We start from the raw sequence: 26,563 nt of genomic DNA, 5'->3' as shown, positions 1-26,563 counted from the left end.
ACCTCTGTATTTTTAGAAAATTTACTTAAAAATTCAACCACCAGCACGTGGTACATTGGCATGAAGTGAAAGTTTGCAGCTGCAGATGATCCCGGAAACTTTGCAATATTCAGTGAAGTGCATTATCATAGTTTTGCAATTAGATTAGCATTTATAAAAAAAACTAATCACACTAAGAAATGTTTTCTTTACAATATGGCTTAGTCCAACAAGAACTTAAGTTAACATTGCAGACAGCCATGTCACAAATACATTTGCCATACAGGAGCCTTGTCATACATAATCCTAGTTTCTTTCTCTCATTTTAGAAGAGTAAGGCATGAAGAGCTGAATAAGTAATGCACACTGTGGGCAGTTCTACATGAGAAGCACTACATCGGCGCAGCTGTAGTGTTTCTGGTGAAGACTGTCTGTGCTGACAGGAGAGCATAGTGAGAGGTGGAAGTGATGTTGGCAGCAGAGCATTTCCTGCCAAAGTAGTGCTGGTATGGACAGCACTTAGCCCGCTATAATTTGCGTTGCACGGGGAAGTGTATTTTTTCATAACACTGAGGAACACAAGTCAGAGAAGGACTTACACGACAGGATAGATCTGCCCTGGGCCTGGGGAGAAGATTAGGAAGAACCACCTCCCTCCACAGCTGACTGTTTTCATGCTCCATTTGTGGAGTTATGCAGGCTTGACACCACTTCTAGGTGTCTGTGACCGGGCCCTTACGGGCACGTTTATTGCTTGTATCAATAAGAATGTTCATCAGTCCCTCGGCCTCGTCACTTCTCCCTTTTTAGTCTTATTTTTGAAGTTCTTGCATCTGTGTCGCCCCAAGTTAACTCAGTCTATTGGCGCTTACCACAGTTCGAGAATGTTAGCTCGTGATTCCCAGTCGCCAGTATACTCCCACTTCTGGTGGTAGGAAGAGGGGGGCCCGGGCCCACCCTCACTCACAGGCCCCAGCCCAGGGCCCTAAGGACAGAGACTGTTTCCAGTCCTGTCCCACTGATGAGGCTCCTTGCCGAAACACGCCAGCCTGCGGGCTTCAGTCAGTTGCCCTGCCCTGGGCTGCTTCCTCTCCCCACTCTCTCAGCATCACTCTGCCCTCCAAGAGACTCTGGTGGCAGTGCTCCCACCAAGTTGAGGCTCTCCTTTTTCCTTCCCTTCTTCCCAATGACCGCCTTGCTACCTTCTTCCACCCTCCTCCCCTCCGTGCAGCTGCTCCCGCTTCTTTTGAACAGCCCATACCCCTGTTTCCCCTGACATCACTCTGCACCATCCCTTTGGGTCCCTCCCGTTTGCCCCTACATCACTTCCTGCTCCCCTCCCCCCGCCCTCCGTGGTTCACGTTCACCGTTACCTTAGGATCACGAGGCTGCCTTGTGGCGTGTGAAAAAAAGGATAAATTTTAGCTCAACACATCTCTACTGTGGAGGTCCCGTAGTCTAACACTGGCTGAAAGAAAGGCCAGTTCAAACACTGGAGTGAAATAACCAATATGCCTTGGCCATCTCATTAGGTTGACAGAAAGAGATACCTAAAATGTAAGTTGGGACATACTTTTTTTTCCCCCTGCATTTGCACAACACCTAGCACAATGGAATCCTGATCCATGAATCCAAGGCACTTCTACCATATGCATAACATCTGTCTCAGTTCACCTATTGCACCTTTCACCCTCTGTCACCAATTCAGCCACCAGTACTCGCAGTGAGTAGCTCTGCACTCAGTGAACAGTTTCATTAAGTGCTACTGCTGTGAGTGAGGATGGCAGAATCAGATGCTGAATGCATAACCACAGGTCTGTTATGTATTAGTACCTAAGGTTATGTCTGAACTATGGACTTTACAGCTGTACTGCAGCAGGGTCTCCTGAGTAGCCACTCTATGCTGGAAAGAGAGAGCTCTTCCTTCCAGTATAATTAAACCATTCCCAGCATGTATCGGTAGCTATGTGGGTGGGAGAGCATAGTATCATCCACACCTGTGCTTTCATTGGAGCAACGCAGGGATGTGTTCTTTCACAAAAATGATAATGTAATGCAGATAAAGCCTAATTGCTGACAGTCGGAGCCCAACTTGGAGAGTTCAGCACAGTGATTCTATTATCCTGGGTCTCTGTGAGATATGTACTGTGTGGGATAATTCAGTGTACCTGTTGACATGCTGGTCTTCTAACACAAACATAAACACTCTTCTGATAATGTCATTCCAAGTTAAGGCAAATTATTCATACATTCAAAATGGAATACAACCAAGAAGCCTGTGCAGTGTTTGGTAGCTGGGCTAACATCAGCTAAAACTCACAACTGAGGCTTAAAACTGGCTCAAGTAGGATTTAGAATGTTATAGCCTAAGCTTTATTCTCAATTCTGCATTTTTCAGAACATTCATGTTGTCAAAGAAAATCTGCAAGCACAAATGCAACACAACTTCCATTGACACCTCCTTGGAATGATTTTAAAGGCACTGGGCCAAAGTCTGAGCTCAAACTATAGGCTGGATCTCCCTGGTCCAGCACCCTGGGGACCTAAGTGATCCTGAACCAGGGACTTTGCCCACTCAAGGGAGGTCAAAGCTGCAGGCAGCCCCATTGCAGACTCTGCCCCTGTCCAGCAGGGCTCACAGCTGCAGGCCCCCCTGCCACTGGGGTTGCACCTTCCCACCTGGCTGGGGCTCCAGGCTATGGCTTCCCAGTCCTGTCTTTTCTCCCCTACCCCCAGCCGCTAGCCTGACTGGGGCTTCTACAGCCAGTCCAACCTGGGATTCCCAGTGTACTACCAGCCTTTCCTGTTGCCAGTCTGGCCTGGGGCTTCCCAGACACAGCTGGCCTCCTGTTGCTGGCTCTACCAGGAGCTTCCAGTCCACCGTCTGCCCCTAGCACTGACCCTGCTGCAGCCAACTCATCAGCCCCTCTACCACTGGACTCCCCGCAGGCCCCATTCCCAGCTGCTGGGGCTCTCTGGCCAGCAACATCTTGTCAGACCATGGATGTTGCCAGACCAGAAAATCCTGGACTTCGGAGGTGCAACCTGTACAACAAAATGAATCTGCAACAATTCTACTGAAGCCAATAGAGCTAACTATGGATTTACAACAGGCCAGGATTTGGCCTGTTGACATGTACTTTTGAGATGTGACTACTTTCAATACACTTCCTTTCCCCATGCAGATGCTGACCACAATAAAAGCCACAATGATAATGCTGTTTTTCTTATTAGCCCATTGTTGTAAACAGTCCTGAATGCCTGAATTTTTGCACAGACCCTGACTCTGTACATTATAGAACCTATCTGTGTTTTAAACTGACATTTTAATTAATAAATCTTTGCATAGAGGGCCTTATTTTCCACTGCTTCGGCATCCGTTCCTTTAATTCCTTTGTGAACTCAATGGCAGTATTGGGTGCATACGTAATGCAAGAGCCAACCCTGTTTCCATACTTAGTGAACATTAGCTATCATTCTACACATTGCTCATACTGCTGTGATATTTTTACCTTACAGGAGGGGATTTTTTTGTTTTGCTTTGCTCCCCATTTTCTCTGAGTTATACCATTTTATATCTCAATAACAAATATTTTTTCAATTTGTCCAAATAGATCTGACTTTTTAGCCTAAATTAACGTAGCATATTTTTCAAATTATAATTTGAAAGTCTAATTTTAAAACCATTTAAAATCTAATTTACGTGTCTCAGCTTTTGCCAGAAAAAAACATAGTAATAATATAATAAAGTCTAACTGGAAGAGATAGTAAGCAGAAAAAAAATTGACAAACACATTTTACATAGCAAACAACTGAACTTTCATTATAGTTAAAACTATTGGGTTTTAAATAAGCCAATTAAATTGTTTTCTTCATAAAAAATAATTAGTCACATTTTCAAAAACAAAAGATTCTTAACTACAATGTGAAAAAGCTTTTTACAGATCTGGCTTATAGAGCAAGTACACACAAAAGGAATTCTTGCCTTTAAACCACATACTTACGGCTGTTTTACTTTGTTCCCACAACCCCAATACTAACATGTCTCTGAAACAATGATGAGCTGATAGAACCTCCTAGGAACAGATATGCAAATGAGTAAACAAAGAATAAAACCTTCCTTCAGAATTCCTGCATCAGCGTTGTCATAATAAGTAATTTAAGCTGGTTGTCATCTAAGATCTTGATATTAAAATGGAAGATGTGGGTGTAGGTGTCTTGTCTTCACGCAATTTGCCTGATCTCCAGAGGACAAAGAAAACTATTAGATCTGGAAAGCAAAATCATGATTTTTGCTTTAAAAAAAATCAGCAAAACAATGTATATAAATTTTCTATGAAATATTTGTTTTTATTTTTTGTTGTTTATTTGCAAAAACCAAACAGCCACAAACTGAAATATTTTGATTAAGAAACATTTCTATATTGGTTCAGGGTAGAGGTAGCTTGGTTACCTCATTGTCCTATTTTTGTCTACAGGCCAAGACGCACCATCGTCTGCCCTAAAGAGAGAAGGTAAGTGCTTTGTGGGAACCCTTACTTATTGAGGATCATAGGAAATGTAGCCCAGCTGGAGAGCCTGGCCCATAGAGAAGAATGGAAGTAGCTATATCTTATGTTGTTGTATGAAAAATAATCACTTTGAAATCTTGGAGTCAATAATTAGGAACACTTTTGACAGCTGTGCATGTCATTAGAAACTGGGGCCTCAATCCTGCAAAAGAGAACCATGTGAGCAGACCTTCACGTTCACTGCAAGAGTTATTTAAATTACATATGATTACATCTCTTTCCTTTCTTTTATTGACACTAGTGGAGCCAATTGAATTAAGGAAAATTGTCCAGCTGTAAACTTAGGAAGCCTAACTCTATGGGTCTCAGAAAAATGCTGTTTCTGCTGGACACTTCATGGGAAATGGTACACTGCAGACACAGCTACTTTCTCAGGCCTGGGTCTACACTATGGGAAGATCAATGAGACACAACTCCAGGTACATAAATTACGTAGCTGGAGCTGATGTATCTTAAATCTCCATCCACACTCAGCAGGTCGACAGGCGCTAACGCTCCCATTGGCTTCCTTACTCATTGCAAGGAGTAGGAGTACTGGCACCAAAGGGGTGCCCTTTGAATTTAATTTAGTGGTTTTATACTACACCTGCTAAATTGAACCCCAGATGATCGACCACAGCAGCATCAATCTTCCATGTAATGTAGACATGCCCTCACTGTCAGGCCCCTGCACTTATCCTCCAACATCTCACATTGACTGGCACACTATTCACTTATTTCAGTCAACATAAGAACATAAGAACGGCCATACTGGGTCAGACCAATGGTCCATCCAGCCCAGTATCCTGTCTGCCGACAGTGGCCAATGCCAGATGCTCCAGAAGGAGAGAACACAACAGGTAATCCTCACGTGATCCCTCCCGTCACCCACATCCAGAGAAACAGAGGCTAGGGATACCATTTCTACCTATCCTGGCTAATAGCTATTGATGAACCTAACCTCCATGAATCTATCTAGCTCTTTTTTGAACCCTGTTAAAGTCCTAGTCTTCACCACCTCCTCTGACGAGGAGTTCCAGAGGTTGACTGTGCGCTGAGTGAAGAAAAACTTCCTTTAGTTTGTTTTAAATCTGCTGCTGTTTAATGTCATCTGGTGACCCTTAGTTCTTAAATTGTGGAAATAAGTAAATAACTTTTCCTTATTTACTTTTTCCATGCCAGTCATTATTTTTTAGGCCTCTATCATATCCCCCCTTAGTCTCCTCTTTTTTAAGCTGTAAAGTCCAAGACTTTTTAATCGCTCTTAATATGGGACCCATTCCAAACACCTAATCATTTTTGTTTCCCTTTTCTGAACCTTTTCCAATGCCAATATATCTTTTTTGAGATGAAGCGACCACATCTGTACGCAGTATTCAAGATGTGGGTATACCATGGTTTTATATAGTGGCATTAAGATATTTTCTGTCTTATTCTCTATCCCTTTTTTAATGATTCCTAACATTCTATTTGATTTTTTGACTGCTACTGCACACTGAGTGTATATTTTCAGAGAAATATACACAGTGACTCCAAGAGTCTCCTCAGCACAATTGCTGCTGACAAATAAAATGTCACTCTTTTTCTTTCCTTGTGTTTGTTTTGTCACAACATTAAATGGTGGCGTTACACACGAGGAAAAGAGACAAATAGTTTTCTGGTTATTAAAATGGGAGATCTAGATGAAATTCCCTGCTCTGCCATATATTTCCTGAGTAATCTAGGGGTTAGATTTCTGTGTCTTGGTTCCTTATTTGTAAATTGAGGATAACAATACTTTCTTTCTCCCACCCTTTTTCAATTGTCAGCAGGTTAGAGCCAGAACTCTCTTGCTATGTGAATGTACAGCACCTAGCATGATACCACCTCAGTTTTGGTTGGGGCCTCTAGACCAGTGGTTCTCAACTAGGATCTGGAACCCCCAGAGGGTCCATGAGCAGGTTTCAGGAGGTCCTCCAAGCAAAGTCAGCATTAGACTTCCTAGGACCCAGGGCAGAAGGCTGAAGCCTCTCCTGCATGGGACAAGCTCAGGGCTCCAAGCTTTCTCACCCACAAATGAAGCCGAAGCCTGAGAAACTTAGCTTCGCTGGGCCCCCAGGCAATTGTCCTGCTTGTTACTCCCTAATGCTGGCCCAGGCTTTTGCATGAAAAAAAAATCCTAGTTGTTGTGGCTTAGGTGGGCTGTGGAGTTTTTCTTGCATGGGAGAGAGGTTCAGAAAGAAAAAGGTTGGGACCCCCTGCTCTAGATGCTACAGTAATGGAAATAATAAAAAAGTATACAAGTATAAGTTAAATCTCCTCAGGGTAAAGATAAATTGATATTTGGATAGGGGTTTATTTGTTCATTACTAAGTAGGGCCTAATTCTGACACATCCTATGAAAATTCTTGTATTCCGTTCCTTTTTATACTTGGTAAGGCATAAACAAAGGGTTAAGGAGAAATACGGCATTGTAATTGACAAGATACTTTATACGGTTTGCTTCTTTAATTCCCCCTTCCCCCATGTTCTGCCAAAACCAACTCAGAATCATCCTGTTCAATGTTTCAAGTGCCTTTGCCTGTGGCATGGCAATTTTTTTCACCTACGCATGTGTCTTTTTTTCCTAGCATTTGTATGGCTATTGTGAATGCTGGTATCCTTCACTAAACTGCTAGATCTTCACGACGAACAAGCATAGATTTCCATTCCTCAGCTGAGATTGATCTATTATGTGAGTAGTTACTTTGAGTTACAGGCAGTCCCCGGGTTACATGGATCCGACTTACATCGGATTCCTACTTACAAACGGGGTGAAGCAACCCTGCACTAGCTGCTTCCCCCCAGCAGACCAGGGAGATGCGGAGCGGCTTTTCTCAGCAGACACCTCAGCTTGAGAATAAAGGACTGAGGGAAGTGAGGTGTGGGAGAATAAAACTGACCTCTGGAGAAATGTTTGGCTAGAGTTTCCCCTACAATATGTACCAGTTCCGACTTACATACAAATTCAACTTAAGAACAAACCTACAGTCCCTATCTTGTACGTAACCCGGGGACTGCCTGTACTACAGTTCAGGAAACCCCAAGATATACGTGCTTTCTTAATGTCTCCTTCCCATCATGTTATAATTTCTTTTCTTTTCACTTGGAATCTCTTACCATTTCTAAAAATATCAAAATAGTCTGTCTTGTTATATACCAACAACGCACTATAAATACATACTTTACATGTTGGAGTATTTGCTCTATGTAATCTTTAAGTAATAGTAAAAGTAGGATTTTTTAAAAAAATATTAAACTCTCCAGACACAATTACAAAGTCCCAGAATTTTGTTTTCCAGCAACAGATAATGCTGAAATCACGTTGTGGCATGACTAATTAAGCATTGATTTATTTTAAAGAGACTGTCATATTTTGCCCCAAAAGGAACAGACACAAAAAGAAAAAAAAATCACATTTTTAAGAAACAACCACTCCTCTGTATGTTATTAAACTAATTTATTTAGAAACCTGCTTTTCAGTATGCATTTTTTTTCAAGCAGTGGCTTTTAACTTCAGTTCATGATCAAATTCTCAGTAAAGTCCTTACATAATTTGCTTGATGGCCTGAAAACTTCCAACAAAGCTACTTAAGGAAGTGGCTTCAAAGCAAGTGACTTATAAGAAAGCATGTCTGTGGGTTTGCCTACACTTAAAATGCTGCAGCTCCACTGCTGTAACACTTCAGGAAGATACTACTATGGTGAAAGGAGAGCTTCTCCCATCAGCATAATTAATCCACCTCCACAAGAGGCAATAGCTATCTTGATGGGAAAATTCCTCCTGCAGTCCTGAGGATGGGAGTGGGAAGGAAAGGAAGAGGGCAGCTACCATGGAGCTCAACGATTCAAGAGGGCCAGGGGCTCCTGGCCACCACTGCCTCTACATCAGGAGCAGAGGCAGCCAGAGTCCCAGGCTCTTTAGATAGGCACTGAAGTGCCACACACCATGCTCAAGATGGCTCAGATGGATGGCGGGGGTGGAATGGCGCACTTTGGGTGGCTCTGAAGGCTGGCTACTCAGCCCCGCCACTTCTGGAAGTGCCAAGCCAGCTCTCCCCTCCCTCCCCACCTTGTCCAGGAGCCCAGCAAGTCTGTCGACCCCCTTGGCCTCCTATTAACATAGTGCGGTCTACACCAGGGTTTATTCACTCCAGGCAGTGTAGTTATACCAATGTACTATAGACTGATCTTTCTCCCTGGGAGGTGGTAGCTACATGAAAGAATTCTCCCATCAGGCTAGCACTGTCTATACTGGGGGATAGGTTTGTTTAACTGCAGTGCTCAGGGGTGTGGTTTTTTCACACCCCTTCATAGCATAGGAAATTAAGTTGGTATCACTAGTGTAGACCAGGCCTGAGTTTCAAAATAGTGCAAATAGCTTCCATTGACATATGTGAATTCAATGCATTAAAAAAGTGAAAAAGCAAAAAATTAATTATTGACATTATTTAAGGTTTTAAAAAATCCCCCAAAGTCTTATGCTTATTCTTATGTTAAATGCCCTGTGATAATATCTGGCTCATCATGTCTGAGGTTTGGTTCAGTGCAATGACTAGACAGAGTAGATAAGCAGTTGACAGTTTTGCCCGTGCATGCGTGTGCGCCCACACACACCCAATTCATTCTTCAAATATAAAAAATGCTCAGTCATGGATCAGATGTTCACTGCTTTGAAGCCAGGGAAATGCTTGCTTTTCAGCTCCTTGGGCTGAGTTTGCAGTGCTGGCGATTAGGACTGGGCAGAAAACAATAGTTTCATTTCACAAAAAAAGGCTAGGCTTTGAACTTTGATTTTGTTCCAATGCAGAATGAAAATGAGACCTCTTGAACATTTGGCAGGGGGCAGGAGAATACGAGAGTGAGACAGAGAAGGAAAGACAGAGACCCACCCCAGAATAGGCAAGAGCTGATGGGATGAGGAAGACCCAGGTTCACATGACTGCTCCAGTTTAGGGGATGGCTTCCTCTCCCATCCCCTTTCAAGAGCTAAGAAACTTCCCTATGAAGTATATTGTCAAAATCAAACTGTTTCTGGGAACCATTTGTTTTTATCAAAGTGGTATTTTTTGATGGAAAAAAGTTAAATTGAAACGTTTTCCACCATCTGTGCTGGCATCTTGAAAAATGACTTTTGGCCTTGGAACAAATTTGATAGGAAAATGTGATAGCTTCCATTAACGTGCTCAAAACTGTCGAAAGCAAGGCACCTTATTGACATGCCTAAATATGGATGTAGATGCCCCTTTCTGAACATCTTAGCCACAGGGTCAAATGCTGTCCAACCCCTTCCCTACTGTATTTGATGCCCAGCAGCAAATACAAGGTGGGTCTATTACACCAGAAGGCAACAGGATTTGGAAAGCAATCCATTGGAGTGATGCATCCTTTGCACCTAGCAAAGCTCCCTGCAGGGAGAGCTGAGCAGCAAAATAAGGGAAGAGAGCTGAAGGTGGGGCAAAGAAAGAGAAGGAGCTAGAAGCTTCAACAATGCACACACCCTCTCCCCCTTTTTCTGCCAACTCCTGAAACAGCACTCTGCTTATTGGGCCCATTTCTAGAACTTTAATTCAAAGGATTCAAAGTGCTTATAATGTTAATTAGTTCAGCCTCAAAATGCCCCTGGGTGGCAAACAAGTATCATTATCCCTCTGTCCTAATTTCCAGTCCTTCACTCTCTCCCTTTACTGTATATCAAGAAACAAAATGATACGGATGCTGTGCAAAGGACCAGTGCATGAGGAGGTATCCAACTGCTCCTATTGCTATATCAAACTGTTTAGCAATATATAATTATAATTAGTCCTCCTAGTACTGAATTCAATGGCAAAACTCCTATTTGTTTCTATATGGAGAAGCCATTCCACAGATATCAATAAAGGAGACTACCAAAGTATAGCTGTTTAACAGTATAAACACCTCCACCAAGTGGGGAGGTATTGAATCTTTAGCTTAATACTAAGTTATTGTCTTGCTTTCATCTTATGTTGTATATCATGATCAGGAAGGGATTAATAGAAGTTTCAGACCTGCCTATGTGTGCTGGAGTTATTTGCAGCATTCCAGTAAATCTTTTGACTTCCATAAGCGAGTGTGACAATACTAATGAACTTCTGAGGGTCCCATCCCAGGGTGTGACTACACAGCTACTTTATTTCAGAATAACGGTTGTTATTCCAAAATAACTATGCGAGCATCTACACAGCAATTCTGTTATTTCAAAATAACCAACGGCTTATTCCTACTTCTGTAGACCTCATTCTACAAAGAGCTATTCAGAAATAGCTATTTTGAAATAGGGCGTGTGTAGACATTCCACTTCTGCTGTTTCGAAATAGCTCCTCACCGGGGCCATTCTAAGTTATTCTTCCTGGGGCTCTAAATCGAGATAGCATGTCTACATTAGGGAAGCCTGCCTTAGACTAATTTTGAGGCTTCTCTGCAGTGTAGACATTCTATTTCAAAATAAGCTATTTCAGAATAGCTATTCTAGAATAGCTTATTCCAAAATAACTGTGCAGTGTAGACATAGCCCCAGATGTTAATATCATTACAAGCAAATTAGAAAATGAGGCATATCTTGAAATAATAGATGTAACAGAAGATAAAAGAACCATGGGAATAAGCCAGACAAAAGACCTTGTCTTAGATAAATCTTGATACCTGCTGTGTTTTAACATGATACGAATGAGAAAATATTCTTGCCTTATTGATGCATTCATTCAACAGAGAAATTTCTGTAGAAAAAATAGTATTGCCAACCACAAGAGATCAAAAATCATTAGATGGATCCAAAAAAACATGAGATAGACCAAAAATCATGAGATTTTTTTTAAACATCATCAAACCAGGTTTGTTAGTTTGTTGGTATTAACTACTTTTGTCTACTTACTTGTAATGCCCCTCTACTCTTCTTGCTATGTGTAATTATTTCAGATTGAAAAGCCAACGTGTAGTGCACACAAATATTTCCTTGGCTGTAACCTCTCCTTATTAGGGATGTAAGTGAGTAGTCAAGTAGTCGACTACCTGATAAGCCCAGGCTTATCGGAGGCAGCAAGGGAAGGGGAAGCAGGATCCAGTGTTGGGGAGAGCTAGCTTAAAAGCTGGTTCTCCCCAGCATCATTTCTGTGGTGCTGCCTGTCCCCTCCCCCCCACCGCTCCCCTCCCTCCCGCCGCTGCACTGCTGCCTTTATCAGAGGCAGCAATGCAGGGGTGGGGTGCAGTGGAGGCTGCCACAAAGCAGCCCCTGTCCATGGTGGCTTAGGTCGGAGCTGGGACCTCCCCATGGACAGGGGCTGCTACCACATAGCTTACTGCCCTGCTTCATTTAAACAGCAGAGCTGCAGTGGGGGTAGCTCCTGAGGAGCTCAGGTAGATCTGAGGAGCCTTCCCTTATTGACTAATTGTGTAGTCAATAAAATTTGTTTCGACTATACGATTAGTAGATTACTCACCTCTTAACATCCTTACTCCTTATCCCTATGATAGTGGACCTACCATCCATTTCCTCTGATTAAGCGAGTAATCATTATCTGTGATTATCTTGATCCCCCTCACACTTACACACATACATACAGGCACACCCCTCCTTTGGCTGCTGCCGCTTAGGGTTGTCCCCATCTTTGGACCCACCAGTATCACTTCACTCATTCCCCATCTCTCCTGATGGATTTTCCCCTCACCTCTGGGCTTCTCTATTCAGATTCTGAGAAGTTGGAAAGCAGAGGGAATCCCTGACCTCAACAGCAGCTTTTCCCAGCTTTCTCTCTCCTTCCTTGTACCCCTGGACTCTCTCCCTCTCTCTTGGACTATACATGAAGGCACATCTCAGTGGCATCGTATGTCAGTCTGTGTCCTTAACCCCCAGGCTGCTGTACAGAGCTCTCCCATATGCCCACAGGTTTGGATGAGCTTCTTGCATCATCATGGCAGAACCCTCTGAAGAGACAAAACTCCTGTGACTTGCAATCAGTTTCTCTGGCTGCTTGGAGGGGACTTGTCCTCCCACCTCCATCACCACCCAGGGAACCTGACATCAAGTCCCCTCCATCTCCAGTCCCTTCATTATCGTCTGCCCCCTCCAGCCACCTTTCTGACTCTACATCCATTTGCACCCCCTTTCCCTGCAACCCCGCAACTGCCTCCTACTTATCCCCCTCCCATTGCTTGCTTCCCCTCTCTTCCCACATTCATCTTTCAGAGTCTCTCTGCTGCTCCTCAGTCCTTATGTCCTGAATAACCTCCTGAACCACAAAATGCACTCACGCCCACAAGCAAAATGGTTGCCAATCTCATTTAAAATAGTGGAAGGTAGCAGCCAACATTATTTAAGAACAGCCTCACTTTAACATGCAGACAGACCATAGAGAACTGGCAACCATACTGCGGCCTTCAGCCCCAGTAACAGTAAAAGTTGAGGTTGGCCATTTTGAAAAAGGAAAAAAAAATTGAGTTGGTTCTTTACATCATTGTTTTCATGGTAAATAGGCAAAAGGTTACCCCCAAATTGTTGGAGTTATGATAAAATCCTGAGAGTTGGCAATAAAAAGAAAGATCATGATCTAGAGAATTTTTAATACAAGGCTATTTTAAGGAAACTCAGAAAAGGACATTATTTCTCTCTCTGGTGTATTCCTACTATTTGGAACATCATAAATGTTGCGAAGTACCAAAAAACCTTATTGCTCAATATCTGAAAAAGATACCACTCCCAAAGAACAGATTGGGCTTGTGATGGTGGGACACTCTTCTTACAACCATGTTATGAAATAAAATAATCAATTAAACTGCTGCCTGTTGTCTGTCCTTGAAAATTAGAAAACATGTATATTGAGTTGAATCATCTCTACTACCAGCAAATAAATATAGCATATTTCTAATATAAAAAGTAACCGAGAGGTAGCTGTGTTAGTCTGATCTTGGTAAAACAAAAAAAGTAGTCATGTAGCACTTTAACAAGATAGTTTATTAGGTGATGAGCTTTCGTGGGGCAGACCCTCTTCTTCAGATCATATTTTGAAAAAGTTCTAACATAGAAGTAAATATTGTTTTGAGATGGTGGGAACAAAGGTGCTTCTTAAAATCAGATTTTACCTGAAGAGTTTTTATTTGCATTTAAATAGTTTTGATATCTGTACAATTGAATCAAACTCCCTACCCAGCAGTGCACTTTTCATTGGCTGAAGAATAAAGAGCTGGGGCCAAATCCAGTGCAATCTGGTGTAGCTTCACTTAAATCAACAGAGTTATTCCAATTTACACCACTTGAGGATTTGGGCCTCAGACTTTTTTAAAGAAGTTTTCAAAGTCACAGTGTGATCGAGTTTGGTCTATTAACAAAATTTAACCAAACTTCCCCTCAGCAGGTCAGATGCCTTTTTGAGGACTGTTCAGCCTAAATATTACATGCTCTAGAGAGCTACTCACACCTCCTTTATAACTGGGTGAGGTATAAGACACCTGCTAAAGGGACTCAGGAGAACACATTGAACTTTCTCCACCGGGTGGAGGTTTCAGGTTACACATCAGTTACTTAACCTGGCTTCCTGACATAGGAACTGGGGAAACAGTGGTATCGGTTTTACAAGGGAATATAAGAGACCAGAGTGAACTTAGCACATGTATGTGTGCAAGAAGATGGTCCAAGAACTCTGCATCCATCACTGATCCTCCTGTGAATTTGTTGGGTGCTACACCATTCCCACTAGCACACCTGAAGTGTCTCAGCCATCCCAATGTGGGCAGGAAGGGTCATGCCTCTACCAGACAGAAGAGGTATCCAGGTACAGAAGGATATGCCATCGCGAGGAAAGGTGTGCATTGGGAATTCTGTTCCTGTGAATATTGGAGCTATGGGTAGGTCTTGCTTTCTTTAGTCACAGTACCTCACAAAGAAACTCCTTCCACAGTGATCTCCCTTGGCTTCAGCCTTTATATGGGCCTGGCCTCATGGGCACAATCGAGCCAAAGTTTACAGAAGCATCATGGCTTAAATGTTCAGTAAATGTAAAGTGGTGGAGCAGGTATCAGAACTTCTGAGTTCAATTCTTTCCTCTGCCTTGTTTTACCAATTTGTATCCATCTCTAACTTAAAAAAGCCTCCAAACACTCATTACGTAATCACTCATCTAAGCTTCACATCTCTACATGAAAGCCACACATGCACACAGTATTCTTTACAAAACTCATCACCTAGCACATTAAACACTATGTTATATAAGCAACACACAGATGAGACAACCTCAGCCATTTCCAAGTAGCAGTCTCTTTTTACTGGGATACTAACACTCCTCCATCTACTCAGCATCAGAAAGCGGTCCCTTATTTTCAAAAAGTAATTGTATCCTGCAATACTGAAAAATATTTAGCAGGAATAATTGTAGCGATGATGGTGGTGATACGTCATCTCCAATTTTATCGACCTCAGACCAAAAGCTAGGTTGTCAGACATAACCATATTTATGACTGAATACCTCCTTAGCCATACTTCCAAGAGATAGTATAGTCTTCTCCCCCACATATAAACACATCATGGAATCAGATTCCAATAAGTTCTGTTCACTAAGCTGCATAAGTTCTTCTTCCACAATACATTCTTTATCAAACCATGAGTTTTTCTTGCTTAATATGGCAGACATAATGAAATGGTGGGGGCTCTGTGTTTCTTTCCAAAGTTCACAAGGTATTTTGGCTTGTGCATACATGCTATAATGAGCAGAAATAAAAAATGTTGTAACAGCATTGAAAGTGATCCAAAATTATATTCAGCCCTACTAATTACTGGAGAACAAACATTGTTCCTGAATTACCAATATCATAAACACATTGCATGCAGCTTTGCATAAAAGGCTGCAAACAAAACACATTATAATTCTTCAGAACAGATATGCACATTTTTTAGTTGAGGCTCACAAAAAAAAATTCTTTCTTCTGAAAGAATAGAGATTTGTCAATATACTCTCTCTTTTAGTCATGCCAGCATCCAACTTTTGAATTCTTCTCTTAACATAAGAGCATAAGAATGGCCATCCAGGGGCAGACCAAAGGTCCATCTAGCCCATTGTCCTGCCTTCCAACAGTAGTGAGTGCCAGTTGCTCCAGAGAGAATGAACAGGTAATCATCAGGTGACCCATCTCTTATCAACTACTCCCAGCTTCTGACAAACAGAAGCTAGGAACATCATTACTACACATCATGGCTAATAGCCATTGATGGTCCTATCCTCCATTAATTTATCTAGTTCTTTTTTGAATCCTGTTCAAGTCCAGGTCTTCACAACATCCTCTGGCAAGGAGTTCCACGGGTTGACTTGTGTTGTATGAGGAAATACTTCCTTTTGTTTGTTTTAAACCTGCTACCTATGAATTTCATTTGCTTACCCCCTAGTTCTTATGTTATGGGAACAAGTATATAACTTTTCCTTATTTACTTTCTCCACACCTGTAATTATTTTATAGACCTCTATCATATCCCCCTTTTGTCTTCTCATTTCTAAGCTGAAAGGTCCCAGCCTTTCCTCATATGGCTTTTCTAAACCCCCAATCATTTTGGTACCATTTTCTAAACTTTTTTCAATGCCAAGTTGAGGCAACCACATCTGTGCACAATATTCAAGATGTGCGTGTACCATGGATTTATATAGAGGCAACAGGATATTCTCTGTCTTATTCTCCATCCTTTTTAAAATGATTCCTAATATTCTAATTGCTTTTTGTCTACAGCTGCTCATTGAGTTCTCTTTTCAGAGAGCTATCCACAATGACTCCAACATCTCTCTATTGAGTGGAAATAGCTAATTTAGTCCCCATCATTTTGTACGTATAGTTGGGATTAGGGATGTTAAGAAGTGGGTAATTGACTACAATTTGTATTGATGACACCAATGTTTCTTAAAGTGTGTTCCGCGGCACACTGGTGTGCCACAAGGCAGTTGGAGGTGTGCCGCGGACAGAACAGAATTCAAAATGGCTGCCTTTAAAGGGACAAGCCACCTTTTTTATTTTATTTTAGTTTAGTTTATTTTTTGGTCAACAGCTTTTCCCTGGGAGCTTTTTTTCTCTCAACAAAAATAATCCTTGGTGTTCCCCATTTTAAAAAAATTGTTTGGTGTTCTTCGGTCTTAAAAAGTTTAAGAAACACTGGACTACATGATCAGTCAATAAGGGAAGGTGTTCTGTCTTGGCTTGCACTGGGCCAGAAGCTATCCCCGCTGCAGTTTAAAAGTAGTAAGAGCCAGGCAGCTCTTAAAATGCAGAGCTGCAGCAGGGGTAGCCGGTCCAGGACAAATGTGGGTCTACATTTTAAATGTAGTAAGAGCCTAATTCATTGAGGGTATGTCTATGCTACAGAGAAAATCGAAGCTGCTGCTGTCAATCTTCCATGGTTCAAATTAGCAGTCTAGAGAAGACACACTAATTCGAACTGAGAGGGGCACTCTGGTTGATGCCAGTAGTCCTGCTTCCACAAGTACTAAAGGGAAGTTGAAGGGAGAATGTTTGACTTCCTGCTGTGTGGACAGCACCAAAAGTCAAGTTAAGGTACTTCGACTTCAGCTGTGCAATTAATGTAGCTGAAATTGTGTATCTTAATTTGACCTTATCCCGAAGTGTAGACATACCTTGAAAATGTAGAGCGTCAGCGAGGGTATGGGACCACTGCGGCTCAGCTTTTACTACATTTAAATGCAGCACTGCAGTGATCCTGGAGGGGCATGAGCTGGGACTATTCACAGATAGGGGCCGCTGCTGGAGCAGCCTCCCCTATCTGCCCCTCTGCTGCCTCTGATAGAGGCAACAGGGGGCAGGAGGCACCACAGAGATTGTGCTGGGGGGAAAGGGGTTTTAAGCCAGCAACCTCCAGTACCAGCTCCTGTTCTTCCCTGTCCCCCCCCCATTGCTTTGCTGCCTCTGATACAAAGAAAGCAAGAAGAAGGGGAATAAGTAGCCAAGTACTCAACTACTTGCTTACATCCCTCATTGGGATTATGTTTTCCAGTATGCATTCCAGGCAGTCCCCGGGTTACGTACAAGATAGGGACTATAGGTTTGTTCTTAAGTTGAATTTGTATGTAAGTCGGAACTGGCTCCAGATTCAGCCGCTGCTGCTGAAACTGACCGGGGCTGACTACAGGAAGCTGGAGGCAGAATTGCTCTGCCCCAAGCTTCCTGGAATCAGCCACTGATCAGTTTCAACAGCGGCTGAATTTCGAGCCTGGGACAGAACAGCTGGGCTGCCAGGTAGGTCCCTGCAGGACCAACCCGGCAGCACCCCAGCTGCTCTACCCCAGGGTCCACAACAAAAGCCTGGTCTGCTGGGGGGGGGCGCACTAGCTGCGCCCCCCCCACAGCAGACCAGGAACACGGGGAGCAAAGCCGCAGCAGCGGCGGGGTGCCGCGCCTCTGAGGCTTTGCTCTGGCAAAGCATCAGAGGCACGGGACCCCGCCGCCGCTGCGGCTTTGCTCCAGGTGTCCCTGGTCTGCTGGAGACGGTCCACAGCAGACCAGGGACACCCAGAGCAAAGCCGGGGAGGCGGAGGGATCCTGCACCTCTGAGGCTTTGCTGTGGCAAAGCCGGGGAGGCGCGGGACCCCGCTGCCGCTGCCTGCTTTGCTCCCGGTGCCTCTGGTCTGCTGGGGACCGTCTCCAGCAGACCAGGGACACCTGGAGCAGCTTTTCTCGCCCCGGATGTCGAGGTGGCAGGACCGCTGCACTCTGGGCGGTCCCACTGCCTGCGAGCTTCGGGGCGAGAAAGCCCCGTTCGTAAGTGCGGATCCGACATAAGTCGGATCCGTGTAACTCGGGGACTGCCTGTACTTGCATTTATCACATTATTTGCATTTTATCACATAACTATTTGAAACAGATGAACTGTTAGGCATAGATTTTCTAATAGTTTTTAAATTATTAAGGGGACAGAAAATGATCCATGGCATAATGGTTTGTTGGATAATGTATTAAAATATAGTTCACATTGCTAAATTATTGATCTTTGTGCACAAGGGATTAGTGTTGTATAATGCTCTGATGACGACTACCTGGAGCAACTTTCCTTTTATCATTTCATTTGTGTTCATAAGAATACTATATTTTACTAGGAAAGTCAAATAAAATTATTGTACTCTTATATAAAATAACAGTTTAAGATACAGTATAAGTGTATTAAGGCTTGAGTGTGTGAAAGCAAAATTGGTGCATCCTCTTGGGTTAGGATTCTCAGTCCTGTATGTAGCTCAACACCTTTTAGAAGGTCCTGAGCACCATCAACTTAGACTGAATTCAGTTTACAGAAAATGGCCTCCAAAATCTGACAAAACTAGTGACTTGAGTAGACTTTCCCCATCAGCACGCACAAACTCAGGCAAGAGGTGGGAGTCACCCACTTTCTCAGCTATAATCAGAAGCCAGCAAAGGATCTGTTCTTATCCCAATTCTGAAAGCATTTTTATCTATTCCTACCTCTTTTTGCTCTCTTTCCAACCCACACACTTTGCTTAGGACTGTATTGTGCCATTTGCCCTGCGGGGAAGTCTACTAACCAATAAGGCGGAGAAGCACTTTAGCATGGTGCCCTTTTCAAACTCCCCTCACAACTAATTTGCTGACAGTCAGTTCCAGTTGAGTCTATTTTCTGTAAACAATATGAGGAGGGTGAAGGAAGGAGACAAGCAAGCCAAACCTTTTTACGCTTTGCCAGCCAACAGGCATCTGAAAGGAGTTTTCGATTTCACATCAACTTTTTTGCTAAAAAAAAAGAGAACTTGCACTTTATTTAAAAGCTGTTGCATTATATACACTGTCTTAAGAGGAGGTTATTGTATCTAGATTCCTCTAATTTTATACAAGAAACAACCAACTGACAAAAATTAAAGACCACAAGGCTCTTCCCCCTTTTATGCTTCTTCTCTCTCTAACAAGATTTTACTATATGTAGATGTCCTGGAAAGGTTTTACATACAATATTTTAACCTATCCTCAAGTGTATTTTTAAGTTGGACCCTAGCATCCCATGTTTAATATCATGCTAAACTCTCCCCTTCTTGTTATTTTGAGCCACACACTGATTATCACCCTATTTTACTTAGTGAGACACATTTGGGCCAGCCTCATTCCCTGACAACCGTAGTTATACCAAGGTTAATCGACCCCTTCAGTTAAATAGGGACGCTGCCTTTTCAAAAACAAAACCATCATATCAAACTTTATTTCCTCACTGAGGCTACATCTACACTGCAGGCTTTTTGCGCAAGAAGCTATTTTAACTTCTTGCGCAAAAGCACATCCACATCCACATCTTGCGCAGGAGAGCGACCACACTGTGTGGACACTCTTGCACAAGAAAGCTCTCTGATTGCCATTAACAGCATGGCCACCAGAGCACCTGTGCTTTTTCTGATAGGCTTTTTTGCACAAGAAACCCCCGTTGAGCGTCCACACACACCTTTTTGCACAAGAACTCTAGTGCAAAAAGGAGTTATTCCTCGTAGAAAGAGGTATACCTACACTGCAAAAAGCCCTCTGTTCTGCCATTCTACTGTACATTTTTTTGTGCAAAATCACACTAGAGGCGTGGACACTCTGTAGATTTTGCACAAAAACAGCCGTTTTTGTGCAAAAACAATATAGTGTATACGTAGTCTGAAAATCTTCAAGCCTATGCCAAGCTCGGCAAAATTATTGGGTTCAGTGCAGTAATTGTGGGGTTAAAATCTAGGATCAGAGAAGATCAGACAATATAATCATAAATGGACTCTTCTCACTGTGAAACCTATAAATATACACACATTTCTCTTTACAGGCACCTTCCTCTTTTCCCTTGCTTTTTATATTTACATCTGATCAGTTTGTTTGTAGTCTAGTTCAACAGATGCCCTAATATTTATCTCCATGGTTTTAATGCACAAAATAGCTCCCATTTACTTAAATGCTAAACCTGTCTAATTATCATCTACCTCACCATGTAGTGTTTTTCAACCAAAGATCTCATAGTACTCATAGAAAAAAAAAGCAAATATTACCGGCAGGCAACTGTGTAACTTGATTAAAAATGGTACCTGTCAAAACACAGACTGTACATTTAAGCACCTAGTACTCTGCGCCCAAAAACATTCCTTCTGAAACAAACAGGGCCATGACAGAACATAAGAGACTGGCTCATCTTCAAGAATGCTTCTAATCTAAGTACGTGTTTCCTTTCACTCCCATTTTTACCTATGAGTAGAATTAATTTTTATTGTCATTTTGCTTTCATTTGAAAGCTTCTTTATTTTTATTGATTTAAAAATTCACAGTTGCACACAATTAAGCATATTTCAGTTTTTATTGATTTACTTTTTCCACAGGTGTGGGAAATTAAGGGGGGCAGACAATGAATGTTTAATTTAAAAAAAAAGTCTTGTAACTGTTAAATCAAGCTGTCCGTATCATATGTCAACATTTATAACGCAAATATCCTTAAATAAAACTTTAATGAGTTCTCAAGCATTGCTTTTCTTACTTTGTATAGCCATACATTTCAACAAACATTGATGAAAATTTTTTTTTTATTGGTTGTATGTGCTCAGTGAAATCAGTATTTACCAACATTTACTGATAAAAATCTAATCTTTCCAAGCCTATTATCCTCATTGAGTTAATGTATAGCACCTTCTCTGGCATTTTACATGTCTTTTGTGGACTTTTAGCTCTAGTTGTTCTTTGTATGCACTCGTTTTAGTGGGTGCTTTATGACTTAGAAATGTTACTAATCAAGCATGCTAGCATGGGCTAGTCAGGTTCTGTTTAACTCTTTATAATCTCTTCCTATTGTTTTCCCCTCCCCCCTCCCGCATCCTAGGAGCTAACAAATGCTCCTTAGTAACTAGAGTAAGAGTCCTCCATAAGATCAATACATTTCCTGGCTTTAAGTCATACTCCACACAGTGATCAAAATAATGTTCTTCTAAATTGTACTCCAGCCAATACCACCTGCTTATCTTCTAAGAGACCTCACACAGCTTGGTCTCCTGCAGTGCCAGGTGAGCAGTTGCATGCTAAAGAGGCCCTTACTCATGTGAGTAATGCCACTGAAGTCAATAGGAATAAACATACATAAATATGGATACTATTAATCAAGTACAGTACATACATGCAGCATCTTATTGAACATTAAGGCCTTGTCTTCACAGAAAAATGTGCTCTTAATTTGAACTAAGATAACTTAGGCCTCTTGAGGTGGAAACCAAGTAAAGTCCTGCTTCACTAAAATTTTACCTCAAGATCAGGGCCTTATTGTACTAGGCACTGTACAATCAGAACTCTGATATTAATTCCAGGAAGGCTCTTGGTCTGTAGAGGCAGTATTGTCTATTGGAATGGGCATGAGAGACCAGGATCCCAGTAACTCACAGTATAGTTCCCATTGCCAACAACCTACATACTTTTCATGAATCTTTTTTATATGTGACACAAGTCCTATCCTATTCAACTTCCAGTTGTCTAGGAAATAATTACAGACGGATGACATTTTTTCACTAAAAGTTTTTCCCACTGAAAAATGATGCTTCAACTAATTTTTTTTCATGGAAATATTTTTTCAAAGGGAAATTTCAAAACAAAATATTTCAATATTTTTACTGAAAAAAATGAAAAATTTCAAAAAAACATTCTGCTGAAGTGTTTTTCAAGGTGAAAAGACCCAAATAAACTTTTTTCACAGTGCTACAAATAATCAATTACTCTTTGGAACTTGTTTATAAAAATCACAGGAAAATAAGTCAAAGATGTGAGTCTGTTTTAAGTTACATGTGAACATACCATTACAATGTTTAACTCATTATTATCTGAAAAATGCTGGTGTTTAATATGCTATCTTTGAGATTTAACAAGCTCTTTAAAATGTTATAGTATTAAGCCACCAAATCAGACTGTGTCCAAGGACTAACAGCCTTAAAAATAATCTCCTATTTTCCACAACCTAACCCATATATTAATAAAAAGAAAATCCAGTCATTATGAGTTTATATCATATATCAGAATGTTTTGACATTCTTAATGACTAGGAGTTAAAAAGTTGGCTTAACTCTATGTGCTAGTGTGTGCTTGTTTGAGTGTAGGAGTTAAAGTTAGTGGTTTTCTAAAAGCCTAAAATAACAAAGATAATAAGGATGAAAATCATACATTTTTATCATAACTCGTGTCTGGAATCTTATTGCATAATTTAAAGGGCCAGCTGTATCAATCTTTGAGTCACTGAGAAAATGTCAGGACAGCCTCATGTTATGTAGCACAGTGAGCACCGAGTGCTTAAGTGTGTGGTGAGTAGCACATGTCGAACTTTTTGAAAAAACATTTTTCACTTGAAAATGCCATTTTGATAGAATGGAAGCTTTTCAACTAAATGAATCAATTTAGACTAAATTGAAATCAGAAAGATTTTTCAGGTTCAGGATGGAATTTCTGATCAGAGAGAGAGAGAGCCTCATAATGTTTCACAAAAACAGAATTATTTTCTGGCCAGTCCTAAGTGTAAGGTGTAGAGGGCAAAGGCACAAGCAAATAGCTCTGCTGTAGAGTTTGCTATCCTTGCATAGTATTAATTGCCAGTAACTCTGGTGCTGAGGACTTCTAGTTGTTTATAGTAAAAACATTGAAAATATTTGTATTTATTATTTGAAAAAGAATGCCACACCAAAGGGCACCTCTTCCAAGCTCTAGAAGACTTTAAGAAATATTTAAACAGATTTGTTTGATAAAACAACTGTAATGTAAGGTATTCACATTCAGGACCTAAATTTTATGCCATGTGAAATAATAAGTATGCATAATATGCACATGCAACGGCTCCTATTGCAAATCTGATACCTGTAATTGTTCACAACATTTATATTTATCATCTGCCTGATTCTTCACTCCATCACAGGTTAAGCTGATTTAACTCTATTGAAGTCAAATGAACATTTGTGTAAATATGCATCCACATCCATATTTGTTTGCCTAGCCATCTTGAAAGCTGTAGGTTTAGGAAACATACAATCAAGGAACAAAGCAATGCGACATGATTTAGTTGACCAATCACACAATGTGAATAGTGAATTATAAATAGCAAATATTCAAATATTCAAGAAAAATAGCTCTTGAGGGTGAAATACTTTTGCACAAACCATTAAATAATGCATGCCAAATAAATAAATCGGGGAAAAAGCTAAGTCTCCTCATGGATATTTAACTGAGAAATTTGTCCAATATATTGTGTGCTAAACTTATTTTTTCTAAGCTTTAAGGGGCATTTTGAAAATGTATATTTGTCAAGGGGAATGTTAAAAATAATCCAGGCATTTGCTGATAATTTGGATGGTATTTCATGCCCAAAACACTGACCCATCACAGATTATCTCAAGCAGTCTAAAACATTATGACCCTCCCCCATTATTAAAATATCATGGTCTCATCTAAAAGAACTCAGAGTTGTGTGTTTTAACACACACACACAACACTGAATTAAAGTAGCACCCTGACAGGTATTACCAACTTAGCATTGTTTGAGGTATCTATTACAGAAGGATCCAAATTTTTCTTTAACTGACAAGGAGAATCTCTCTCATCTTTGATTCCTCTCATTTACAAACTTCAGGAATGCTGTATTAAAAAATTTGTGGGCTGAAAGATTCTTTCCCCTTCACTTGGAACTTGCTTCTTTGCTCATTTTTAATGTGCGGTAGATTGAAAGGCTCAATTTTTTTTATTTAGTATGTCTGTTCCTTTGCATTAATTCTACAGTGAAAATGCATTTCCATCCTGCACTCCATTAATGATTAGGTCTAGATTGTGCCTAGATTTCTGGAGGGAATAAAGGGGACACATTGCAGGCAGAGGTCGCAGGGAGAATGCTGTGTGACTCAGTACAGGCAGTCCCCGAGTTACGTGAATCAGGACCAACCCAGCAGCACCCCAGCTGCTCTGCCCCAGGCATCCCCAAGTCAGCCGCTGCTGAAACTGACCAGTGGCTGACTACAGGAAGCCCCTGCCCCGGGCTTCCTGGAATCAGCCGCTGATCAGTTTCAGCAGCAGCTGACTTGGGGATGCCTGGGGTTCTTAAGTTGAATCTGTATGTAAGTCAGAACTGGCGTCCAGATTCAGCCGCTGTTGAAAGTGATCAGTTTCAGCAGCGGCTGAATCTGGACGCCAGTTCCGACTTACATACAGATTCAACTTAAGAACAAACCTGCAGTCCCTATCTTGTACATAACCCGGGGCCTGCCTGTATTGCCAATCTCAAGCATGCAAACATTCTGAGTCAGGCCCACCAAAAATCATGAGCGTATCTTAAAATCATGATTTTTTTTAAAAGTAATAAATTCTGGGTTCATTTACAGTAGTTGGTTTTTGAGCCTTGAAGTTGAATTTGCATCTTATTTTTAAGGTTGTTAATGAGGAAGGCTAGAAACTCACTTCTTTTTAAATAGTAGCTAAGAGTCCCTTGCTCTGTTTTTTTCCCCAGAAACTGGGAAATACACCAAAGAACATGACACTCAGGATAAACTTGCAAAGGCTGGCAATACTGCTGACTCAGCTGTATTTGCTTCTAGGGTCTTCTCTGACAATGTATAGCAGTGCAGTAGCTACACCTAGGGATTGTGCACTCTCCAGGATTTCCCGGGGGCTCCAGGAATTACAGATTAATCTTTAATTAGGGATTATGTCAAGTGATGATACCTCCAGGAATACCTCCAACCAAAATTGGCAATGCTAGATTTTAAAAAAGGAGAAGGCAAAATCTGTGCCCTCATACCACCGGGTGTGTTCCAGCACAACAGGGTGGTGGAAAGGATACTTGCACTCTCTCTCCCATACTTAAACAGCCCGTTAATTTCCTTTCTTGTTGGGCTTCTTTCATATATGCTGTATCCACCTTCTTACTTTTTTTTTTTTAAACACAGGGACTTCTGTGTCCAAACTCAGTTACAATTTTGTGGTGATGGCTGAGAAGAGTGAAACTCTTGTGAGAAGGCCTATGGAAGCTTGCACAAGGTCATGGAAATCTCAACATTTCTTTGCATTGTCGTCAAAACTAAAGTCCATGTCGCTGTCTCACTCAGATAAGCATGCCATGTAATTATATTCACTGCACTGCACAGAGGTAACCAATGTTTAGAAAGCGTGGTTTAGTGCTCCAGGATGACTCTCCTTCAGGGACAACATATGTAAATAATCAGCCTGGCCGGTCAGGCATGGGGATATGGATATAGCAGGGAAGAGCTTCTCCAGAGGAAGCATGCTAGCTGTGGAACTGAATGATGGCTAGAAAGTTAGCTCCCTCTTCTGGACTAGGTCAGGAAAGACAAATAAAATCATGTGTTTATGGATGTGTCCCTTGGATAGTTTGTAATAACGTTTCAATGCTTCTGCTTTCCTTTTTTCTACCTTCAGCTTGGAGACGTCAGATGGACGGTACTGTAGCCAAAGGCAAATCATGATTCCTGCACATAGCCTAGGTTCCTGGGCTGAATATGCTGGAATGGTCCACAGAGACAGATCCCCAAGAGTGAAAACAATCCTCATTTCAGAAAGTAATGAAACAGCAGCTAAACCATTTGTCAGCCTGGATGCAGACAGTCCCTACTGAGCAAATCTGTGAGGCCCAGGGCATGTAGATCTCCTGGACAAAGTCTCCAAGTCCATACCAGTGCAACTGCATGTAGTGTCCTCTAACAGCCACAAGTTTGCCCCTGTTCTTATGCAAGCAAAAACCCTGCTGTCATCTATAGAATTTGGCACGAATAGAAAATGGTGAGGACAGCAGGATTGAGTCCTCATTGTCTAAGCTGTAAATCCAGAGGTTTTTTAGTGTACAGGGTAGTCAGTAGTAGTTTTCTAGGGGTTCCACATGTTTACTTAACCCTCTTTACATAAAAGCTGCAATATTGCAAGTTTGTTCTCACAGAATTTCCAAACCACATGGAAACAGGAAGCACCAAAAATCTCACCAGACACACTACTCTTCAGAAGGCCTTTGCAGACCACAGAAGTTCAGAATATTC

General features: G+C 41.6%; 1 long non-coding RNA gene across 1 annotated transcript in view; it reads left to right on the top strand.

The window, feature by feature from the left end:
- LOC112544469 (uncharacterized) overlaps window positions 1-25,857 on the top strand; it is an 85,392-nt gene extending 59,535 nt beyond the window's left edge. Inside the window, exons 4-6 of the long non-coding RNA XR_012906686.2 lie at window positions 4,458-4,493; window positions 7,139-7,242; window positions 25,463-25,857. This is a non-coding gene — a long non-coding RNA (uncharacterized LOC112544469). The remainder of the gene's footprint in view (window positions 1-4,457; window positions 4,494-7,138; window positions 7,243-25,462) is intronic.
- Window positions 25,858-26,563: the final 706 nt, after the last annotated feature.

The sequence above is a fragment of the Pelodiscus sinensis genome, chromosome 12, assembly GCF_052426305.1.
Source record: "Pelodiscus sinensis isolate ZL-2025 chromosome 12, ASM5242630v1, whole genome shotgun sequence".
In the NCBI taxonomy this organism is placed as follows: domain Eukaryota; kingdom Metazoa; phylum Chordata; order Testudines; family Trionychidae; genus Pelodiscus; species Pelodiscus sinensis.
The sequence above is the reverse complement of the archived record's forward strand: the minus strand, read 5'-3'. Positions and strand labels throughout refer to the sequence as shown.